This window comes from Nematolebias whitei, chromosome 1, assembly GCF_014905685.2.
Source record: "Nematolebias whitei isolate Nwh7 chromosome 1, NemWhi1, whole genome shotgun sequence".
In the NCBI taxonomy this organism is placed as follows: Eukaryota; Metazoa; Chordata; class Actinopteri; order Cyprinodontiformes; family Rivulidae; genus Nematolebias; species Nematolebias whitei.
In genome coordinates this window covers 92,827,212-92,837,458 of record NC_056498.1, presented here as the reverse complement: position 1 = coordinate 92,837,458, position 10,247 = coordinate 92,827,212, and the positions used below count along the sequence as shown (strand labels likewise).

The 10,247-nt window shown below is 44.0% G+C and overlaps 1 protein-coding gene across 1 annotated transcript in view; it reads left to right on the top strand.

Annotated features, from left to right (window-relative positions):
• Positions 1 to 10,247, top strand: part of ehbp1 (EH domain binding protein 1) — a gene marked incomplete in the record, with an annotated part of 851,057 nt that overhangs the window by 247,750 nt on the left and 593,060 nt on the right.

The window sequence follows — 10,247 nt, the reverse complement described above, 5'->3', positions numbered from 1 at the left end:
GCATCTATAACAACTCTTTAATGAAACCAGGATGATGAGTTACAACATTTAATTTCCCTCTGGGATTAATAAAGTATTTTTGAATTGAAATGAATTGAATTCCGCTGTCATGAGCCATGTTTCCTGCTAGTTTCAGGATCTCAGTGGTCAGGCACTTGAGCACAGCTGGCAGGTAGATGACAGTACATCCACAGAACATCCTTTCAACTCATTTGAAATTAGGGGCTGTAGTTGAGATATTATTTGAGCTTTTGAGATGTTAATCAGTTGCTGTTGGTTGTAGAAAACTGCCTTGTTGCCATGGTTACACATCATAACAAATGTCCAAAACAAAAAAAGTTTCAGTAAAAATCCTTCCAGCTGCACAGCATCTGATACCAGAGGAAACAATCATCCAAAAAATGTGATTTACATCCAGCAAAAGAGGAATTAAAGTTTCAAAAAGCAAAATCTCAGAATGAAGAGCTACTCCAACAGCCACCTTGAGCGGCACAATTCTAGAACCAGGCGACTTAGTTCACTGTGGCAACCCCTCATGAAGGGAGCAGCCGAAAGAAGGAAAAATAAAAACTTATTTATAAACATATTAAGTATGTTATTTATGCTTATGCTCACATACATATCTATATATCTACATATAAAGCCTACATAAGCATCCCTGCTTCTATTTGTGTGTGGTTGTGAGCATGCATAAGTGTATAAGGCTTCTCTAATAGAACATTTATTAGTAACTGTGAAGCAGCAGAGACCCGACCCCCAAGACCAGAGGCAGACGAAAAAGGGGGGACCAGAGCCCAAGACCCCAGGAGGGACCCCGACCGCGGAGCCCCCAGAGCCACCCACACAGGACGAACCACTCACCCACCCCCCAGAACGGACCACAGGGGAGAACCGGAAGATCCCCACCAGCAACCACATACAGTGACCCCCCGGGGCCAACAGCGACAAACTCATAGGCCTCCGTCGGCACCCGCCGCACCGATGTAGGTCCAGGTCCAGGCACCGAGGCCCGGGCACCGAGGACTCACACCACCCAGGCCAAGGCCTGACAGGGCCAGAGGACCCGAGCCCCACCAGGCAGACACCAGGCCGAGCCGACACACGCCCAAGCGCCCAGCCCCCGATACCAAGGGCCCCAAGCGCGCCGGCAGGCAAGGGCACACCCCACCAGGGGGCCGCGCGATAGGGGCGCGATGCCAAGCACCCCCAGTTGTATCAAAGAGGGGGCAGTCCGAGTCTCAGACTAACAAATACCCATTCATACACAGACACAATCACACAATCCCAACCTCAATCTCTCATTCATTCACTCAAAGACATACAATAACGATACATTTCATTCTTATTCCCGATACACACTCTATACCCCCCAGGTCCAAGACATGTACCCGCCCTCTACAGGGGGCAGCCCATGCCCAAACCCAAGAGGTAAACCCATTCATTCTTGAGCGGAGAAGAGCCAATACCCCAGACCCGGCCCAGGCCATGCCCCGCCGACAGGACACCCCCCCACCATGAAGAGGACACGCCACCGACCACCCCCACACACCGCCAACAACCAAGCACGCACCCCCAGCCGACCGCCCGCCAGGCCCCGGCAGCCACCCCGGCCAGCGGGCCAACCATGGCACCCAGGAGCCAAGCTCAGGGGGTCCAAACAACCCCAGGGAGAGCACAACAATACTTTTGTTTTTATTGCATTTTACTGTAGTTTATTGTTGTCTATACTTTATATGTTATCTGTCTAAAACAGGTCTCTTGTAAATTAGTCCTTGTGACTGTAGTGGGTTGCAAGATTCAATTAAGGCAAAATAAAGTAGACATGTTAATCAGCTTCAGTTCTCTGTTTATTTTCACTTTTGTTCTTTTTCTCTCGTCACACTCTGTACAGCATATTATAAACATGCAGTCGTTTTTCTCATTTTCCACCACTCCTATTCAGCCCCAACTCTACTCCATTTGTTATGGTTTGAGCTAGGGCTGGGCCATATCATATTGTTCATGATAATACCGGTAAAAAAATTTGCCCGGGCAAATAAATGATGATATGATATGCTACTTTCATGACGTAATATGTCAAGCGCCCCGGCCCGTTAACAGAACCGAGCGTGCTGAACGACCAAACGGAACTGCGCACCCCCCCTTCACCTGTCGGTACTGGTGTAACGCTAATTAGCTGCGCACAATACTAGCTAGCTAAAAAGCTAAAAACAAACAACGTGCGGCTCAGCTGCATCTCTCCATCCAGTTCTAAACTGCAGGTACTGACAGCTCAACTGTCTCTCCCTCTCCCCCACTCCGCTCTGAGCTGCCGGTGCAGGCTCAGCTCTCGGCTGCGTCTCCCCTGCTCTAAACTGCCGGTACAAACACGCGCATGTCTTTCTCTTACTTCCACAGTCCATGGACCAAGAACAGAGTCAGGTGATGAAAGACAGAGCATCAGAGAAATTGAATCATTCCTGCAGTAGAAGAAGCTGAAACACCACAAGCTTCAGGGTCAGCTGATCACCTTGTCAAGTTTTGGAAATTATAGCTCATTTAAAGGCAACATATTTTTTTGTTGTAGGATACATTTATGCTCAACAGATCTTAAGCTTCATTTTATTCAATTATTTTGGGAAACGTCACCTGCATTTTATTTTTTGTGGTCGATTTTGTTGATCTATATTTTGTGCAGACATTTTCAATCTAAATAACAGAAGTATCATTTTTATTTTTATACTTGGAGACTGAATACTTTACTAACTAAAGTGATTTCTGTAAAATTAACCCTTGTTTTTTTGTTTTTATATAATACTGCAAAGCAACATGTTAAGTTAATTTTGTCAAATGAATAACTATGTTCTATTTCGTATAGGCTTCGCCCTTTAAGGCTATCACTAGTGGGTTTTTCCCTTCGCACGCAGCGTAGCACTGAAAACTATAGTCCCCGCCCACCGGCTGTTATCCTCCAGCATCTCAAAGAGGCTGGAGGAAGTAGACCTGCTGGAGGAGACAAAGAGCTCTCTGTAAAGCCGCTGACATAATCTTAAGCATGTGCGCCACCTCTGCGGTCTGCCTATCCCGCATCGCTGCCTGGATGACCATGATCCAGAGGACCATCTGGCTCCGCCTCTCGCCATCCTTGTCCGAGAGGCTGCAGAGAGACCTGCTGGAGGGCCCCATCACCCCAGAGGTGCTGTTCAGGGCCAACCTCAGGACCATCCTTGAGAAATCGCAGAAGTCTGAGGAGGTCTCAGAGACGGTACACCATCTGGTGACGTCACAGTCCTCCTCCCACCCCTCTGGCCACTGGAGGGACTGCCATGGCCAACAACAGCAGCAGAGGCGCTCCACAGCTGCGGCAGCGACTTCATGCTCCGCTCCTCCGCCAGCCCCCTCCACCAGGGAACAGCTCCTTGAAGGGAACGTGCATGTTTTTTGATGATGTATGTTTTGAAATAAAACAGAAACATCTCTGAAAGTAAATTTTCATCTGATTCCATTCTGACTGTCAGATCAACTGATCTTACAGCTGCCTCTCTTCACACATTCCTCACACAGAACAAGCCGGTTACCTCTAAACAGCATTTTAAAAGACACCGCAGTTCGGTAAATATCACAAAACACTCGTCTGCCACGTCTGCTAAAAATGATGTTTTTTCAGCAGACCGAGTCCGGTAAAATCCCTCGCTCTCAGCCAGAACCCGTTTTATTTTCTGCTGTTTCTGCCCACTCACCGCGCAGCGAGAGTAAACGTGTTTCTCCACTACGCCTACAGCCTCCATCGAAACGGCATCTCACTCAGAAAGCGCTCATGCCTCCTCTCAGTGCGCGCCGGCTCACCTCAGCTCTAACGTGAGACCGCTTGTTTAGGGAAGTATGCAAGTTTTGAGCCATTCCACTTGCGTCCGTCGTTTAGTAAATATGTTTTGTCCAACTTTCTTCATGACAGTCTGGTTCTGTAAATCTTGAAGATCCTTTGGGAACATGCTCAGGTCTGCGAACATGAACCGTGTCACCCACTTTGACTGTTGCTGTTTTAGCTCACATTTTCTTGTCTGTACATTCCTTCATTTTTTTCTGCTTTTGTTTCACCCTCTTTTTGATTTGGGCGTGTGGTTTGCTTTACAGTACTACTTGGGAGTATGTTTAACTTAGAGCGCATTTTTCTGTTTCTCAGTAGCTCAAATGGGGTTGCTCCCGTAGTAGCATGAGGAGTAGCTTGATAGTTGTGTAGGAACTCTGTTACAGCTTCTTTCCAAGAGTTGTGACTTCTTTCGCATGTCTGTATGCAGTCCTTAAGTACTCTGTTAAATCTCTCTACAGCACCATTTGCTTTGGGGTATTATACACTGGACCTTAAGTGCTGTATCTCCCTCCCTCTCAGAAAGTTAGTAAATGCATGAGAAGTAAACTGACTACCGTTATCTGAGACAAGGTACATCAGATTACCTTCCCTACTGAACACAGTGGCTTAAAAGCAAATTATGACATCTGTAGTTACAGTAGAGGCAAATGCAACCTCAGGCCATTTGCTGTAGTAATCTGTAAGTACAATAGTTTAACAGCAGTCCCATGTAGCATTTTCAAATGGGCCTGTAATGTTAATTGCAACTTTTTCCCATGGTTTGCTGGGCAACTCAACTGGTGTAAGTGGAGCATGAGTAGTTATATCTACCTTATCATTGAACTGGCAGTTAACACAGGAAGCAATGACAGAATGTACAAGTTTGTGACCACCAGAACAGTTCACACAGTCTCTGCTTGGCACAGACTATGCCTTGGTGTCCCTTATGTGCTAAATCAACAACTCTGGCACGTTATGAATCAGGAACAAGTAGTTAGTCAGTCCCTCTCATTATCAGTGAACCATGAACTGACAGCTTGTACCAGAAAATATGAATTAAGGTTCTCAGGCAGACCTTGTTAGCATTTGAGCCGACCTTTTTGATTCTGGTTGCACAGCAGTCATAGTTCTGGGCAGGTTTCACTGGCAGAAGTGAACTCTGAAAGAGAAATGGCACACAGCGACTCCTTAAAATCAGCAGCAATCATGTTAAATTCCTCTGTAGCCTCATTTGCAGCAGTTAGTGGTAGCCTGGAAATGCAGTCAGCAGTGATGTTTTGGTGTCCTGGGCGATATGTGATGTCATATGTGAAGCAGAGCAGTCCAGCCGACCATCTGACAATCCTCAATCCAGCACATCCAGAACCTTCTGAGGTGAGTAAGGTTGTAAGTGCTTGGTGATCTGTACGAAGGACAAAGTGACGACCCCAGAGGTAGGTTCTCCACCTTTCCACAGCTCATACACAGGCATGAGCTTCACATTCAACTGTGGAGTACTTGCGTTCAGCAAAAGAAAGTGTTATGGATGCAAAAGCGACAACTCTCTCACTTTGATCTAAATGCAGTTGTGTCAATACCGTGCTCAGTCCATAATCAGATGCATCAGTATTAACATAAGTTTGCAACTCAGGATCATGCAGAGCTAATGCAGGACTATTGATTATCAGTTATTTAAGTGATTCTGACTAGTGACTAGATTCTGCTTCCACTGTCCACTTGAAGTTTAAGTCCCTGGAATCTCTGAGCACTGCATGTAGTGGCTCAGTAACAGTTGTAAAATCTGGAATGAACTTACTGTACCAAGATGCAAGACCAAGGAAAGATCTCAGAGAAGATGTGTCGTGCAGAGCTGGAGCATGGATCACTGCACTCTCTTTAAGTTTTCATTATGTTCTCTTTGTGTAGAGCCGTAGCAAATGATGTCATCCAGGTATGCTTGTACGCCTGGCAAACCTGCGAGGATGATTGACGTAATTTTTTGAAAGGCAAATGGGGCAGAAGCTAAGCCAAACGGAACTCTGCAGAAACGAAAAAGTCCATCATGAGTGATAAACACTGTAATATCACAACTTTCAGGATGCAGAGGCATTTGGTGGTAGGCAGATACTAAATCGATAGTGGAAAAAACAATTGCCCCTCGTAGATTTGAGAACAGTTCATCTATGTGTGGTAATGGATGGCAATCAGCAACAATAACTATTTGGTTCCCTTAAATCAACACACCTGTGGATTTCCACCATCTCTCCTTTGTGTCACGACTATGGGAGAAACCCGAGGCGACGCATTAATACTTTCAATGATGCCCTTATCTTGGAGATCTTTGAGCCCCTCTGAAACAGCTTGTATTGCCCTGAAAAGGGCAGTCTCCTGAGTTTATGTTGCACTGGAACAATATTTGGCAGCATGTGTACTTTGTGTATGAAGTTTTTGGCGTAGCCTACTTCCTGAATTGACACTTCTGGAGCATTTTCTGGTACAGTCTTTGGCACAGCTGGTTGAACAGTAGAGGCAGGAGGAGTAATATTAGTAATAACTTTTCGTCCTTCAAGTTTCATATGTAATGCCTGAAATAAATTTAAGCCTAGGAGAGCAGCACCTGACAACCACAACTAGAGTACCTACAGTAGAATCATTATCATGAGAAATAGTAGCTTTTAAGCATTCTTTTACAACAATTTTCTCTTTTGCATAGGTAACAAGGACATGTAGGTTCAGTAATGGTTATTGCATAGAAAGGGCACCAGAGGGTGGTCTAAGACTGCATGTTTAAAATATGCTGTACAGAGTGTGACGAGAGAAAAAGTGCAAAAGTGAAAGTAAATGGAAAACTGAAGCTGATTCATGTGTCTACTTAATTTTTCCTTAATTCAATGACAAGGATGTCTATTTTTGTGCCTTTACCTGCTCCATTCATGTCATGCCCACGGGAACCAGCGATATCATCTCCAACACAGCTAAAAATGTTTGAAAACTACATGTTGGTGATTGCAGAGTCAGGGGACGACAGGCCCGATGTAAGAAAACGCTCATTTCTACTTCATGCTCTGGGTACGAAGGGTCCCTGCCGAACACTGGAGACACGTTTGTTGCTGCTATTGCTGTTCTAAAAGAACATTTTGTGCCTAAGGTGAATGTAATTGCTGAACGTCACGAGTTTCGAAAAAGAGCACAGAGACCGGATGAGACGGTAAACCAATTCTTAGTTTCTCTACGTGAGTTAGCTGCTGCATGCAATTTTGGCAACATGGAGGAAGAAATACTACGTGATCAACTGATCCGAGTGTGTTGCTAACACTCGCATAAGAAACCGATTATTACTTGAACCGGAATTAACACTTGCTAACGCTACTAGATTGGCGTTGCAAATTGAAAGTGGACTAAGGGATGCGAATGTTCTCTTTGATAATACTGCTGCTGGCGCTTCTGCTCCAGTGAGGGCTATACAAAAACAATCAAAGCCAAGCCGCTGCTGGGACACGAAGAATAAGCTGATGGTGAGTTCTGCTCCTGCCATGGCTCAAGTTGCTGGTAACCGTTCCTGCATTCATTGTGGATATTCTAACCACCATGCTAACAAACCTTTATGCCCTGCTGTTAAAGTGACCTGCAACAAGTTTGGTAAAGTGGGACATTTTTCAAGAGTATGCTGTTTAACCCAAAAGGAGGTCATCATTAATGAACCCATAGTTCTTTACATGAACAACACAGTACAAGACAAGATCCTCTGCACAGTTCAAGTGACTGCTAATGGACAATATAAAAATGTTGAGCTGATTGTAGATACAGGCTCATCTGTGTCCATTACACCAGAGAACATTTACTGTACCTTCTTCTCAGAATGTGCCCTAACTTCAGTTAGGAAAAATTAAGTAGACACATGAATCAGCTTCAGTTTTCCATTTACTTTCACTTTTGCACTTTTTCTCTCGTCACACTCTGTACAGCATATTTTAAACATGCAGTCTTAGACCACCCTCTGGTGCCCTTTCTATGCAATAACCATTACTTCAGTTTCAACAGCAGAACACAACAGACTCAATGAGACTAATTTGGATAAATAAAGGTTAGATGAATGAATAAGTCCCAGCTCGCTCTGGACGCATCATAAATGATGAAACCCAAAAGTTTGTTTAAAAAAATTAAGTGACAGTTTATTTTTACTGTACACGTACAAAATAATAAACAAAACACATCAATAACTTGCGTTCTTCGCACTAAAGAACTGAAAACAAAAAGAATAAATTCATGTTTAAAAAATAACCAGACAACTTGGGAACAAAAGTGAAAATTCCAAAACAAACAAAATACAGTAGCCCTGACTGTAGGGCTGACAGCATCTGGCTCTTGATACCTGGAGAGCTTTGATCGAAGATATTTCTGGATTGTTTTTAAAGTCTCGGAACAATGAGTCAGCTGCTTCAACAAATGCCTCTTTTTACCATCTCTACTTCTTGAAAAGACCTTGTGCTTAACAGTTAATTATTATGTTACTCACCCGGAATTATGCTTTGGTAGCTGCCGGTCAGCTGTAGGAAAAATGACTACTGTCCGGATAACTAGGATTTTAGTTCCTTCACCTTTTTCTTTCTCAGCTCACTTTTCGGAAGGAAGTCAGTGTCGTAGTTTTTATGACTAGTCTGAAAATGACACTCCGGTACATTGGCAGATGAGGCAAACTTACTTTGAATATGACATTGTAAAAAAAAAAAAAGTCCTCCTCCCATTCCATGTGGAAATGGTAAGTTATTTGATTCTTACTTGGTCCAGCTCCCCCACTCATTTCACACACTTTCTAAAGTTTAAATTAGATGAAATTAAATAAAATTCAGTTTATTCATATAGCACCAATTCACAACCAAGTATATAATAGGATATAATATAGTTGGTCTGACACCAGCAGGGCCACACACTTGACTTAGTTCTAACACATGGTTGATCTGTTTTTGATTTAGAAATTGGTGACTTGGTTTTTTTGGACCACAAACCTGTTTTATTCAATACTACTTGGTTTGTGAGTCAACACCTCCCCCTCCACCCAGGCCCTGCAGGATATTTAGACCTTCCAGCGCTGCTTTCTTCTCTTCTATCTTTGCCATTAATTCTGTTATAGACTCTCGATTCTCTGTGAGTCTTACTACAAATGAGTTGCTTTCTCAGCATCAGGAGGCCTGTGTAAAGATTTTGGATTCAGTCATCCCGTTAAAGCTCAGGAATTTGAAACGCACGCCCCACCCGTGGTTAAATCAGGCCATACGAGAAGCAAGACATCTGTGCAGGAGAACTGAGCATAGATGGAAGAAAGATGAACCCCAGGTTTCTTTTGATGTTAAAATCATGTTTGAAAGCATATCAGACCACTGTTAAACAAAAGAAAAACAAATATTTCTCCAAAATTATTACCCTAAACAGTCACAACCCTGCGCTCTATTTAACACCATTAACACCATTTTAAATGTGCCTCAGTCTGCCAGCATCGAGGCCTTTGTAAACACCTGTAATAATTTTGTCAATAATTTTTTTTAAAGGGTTGAGTTGATTAGGTCATCAATTCCACACTCCACAGTAGACCCCTCTGTCTTTGTCCCCTGCTCAGCGGTCTTCAGTCAATTTGAACCCATTTCCCTCTCATTTTTAAATGATGTAGTAGGTCACATGAAACCCTCAGGCTCCCCTGCTGATCCCATCCCTCCAATGTTTTTAAATAGGTTTTACCATGTGGTTCCTGATGTTTTTAAACACGCAGTGGTAACTCAATTAATTAAAAAACCCGGACTTAACTTTGCAACTTGTTCAAACTTCAGGCCGATCTCAAAACTCCCATTTCTTTCTAAAATCTTGGAGAAAATAGTTTTTAGTCAACTAACCGAGTTTTTGAATGAAAACGGAATTTTTCTTGAATCACCACCTTATAGTGCTGGAGGAGTTCTATGTCGTATAAGCTTCACCCTTTAAGGCTGTCGCTGATGGGTTTATCCCGTTATGCGCAGCATAAGCACTGAAAAAATTTAGTCCACGCCCACCTGCTGTGTGAGCCCCACCCGGTCCGTATAAATTACGTTAAGAGCGGGAAATCGGCTCCCATTTTTTCTTCAGCGAGCTAATATAGCACTGTCAGAAGAACAAAGAAGGAAAATTGTGTAGATGACCAACCTTTGTTAAGGATGCTTGGCCCGGCAGTCGACCTCCGGTCGTCCGGTGAGTTCTCCTCCTCGAGGAGAAGATGACGAGTAGTTCTATTCAAGGTAAGCGCCGAGGAATATTTCCCAATGACAGGTCACTACACGCTGGACAACGCCATCTTGTATTTTTTCCTCTTATCGCCGACCCTCGGAGCGAATCGGATGGTTCCTCCGGGATAGGCGTGCTCAGCTGCAGCCCCCGCTGCTTTTTCCCTCCTGGGGAGCGTAGTGTCGGTGGG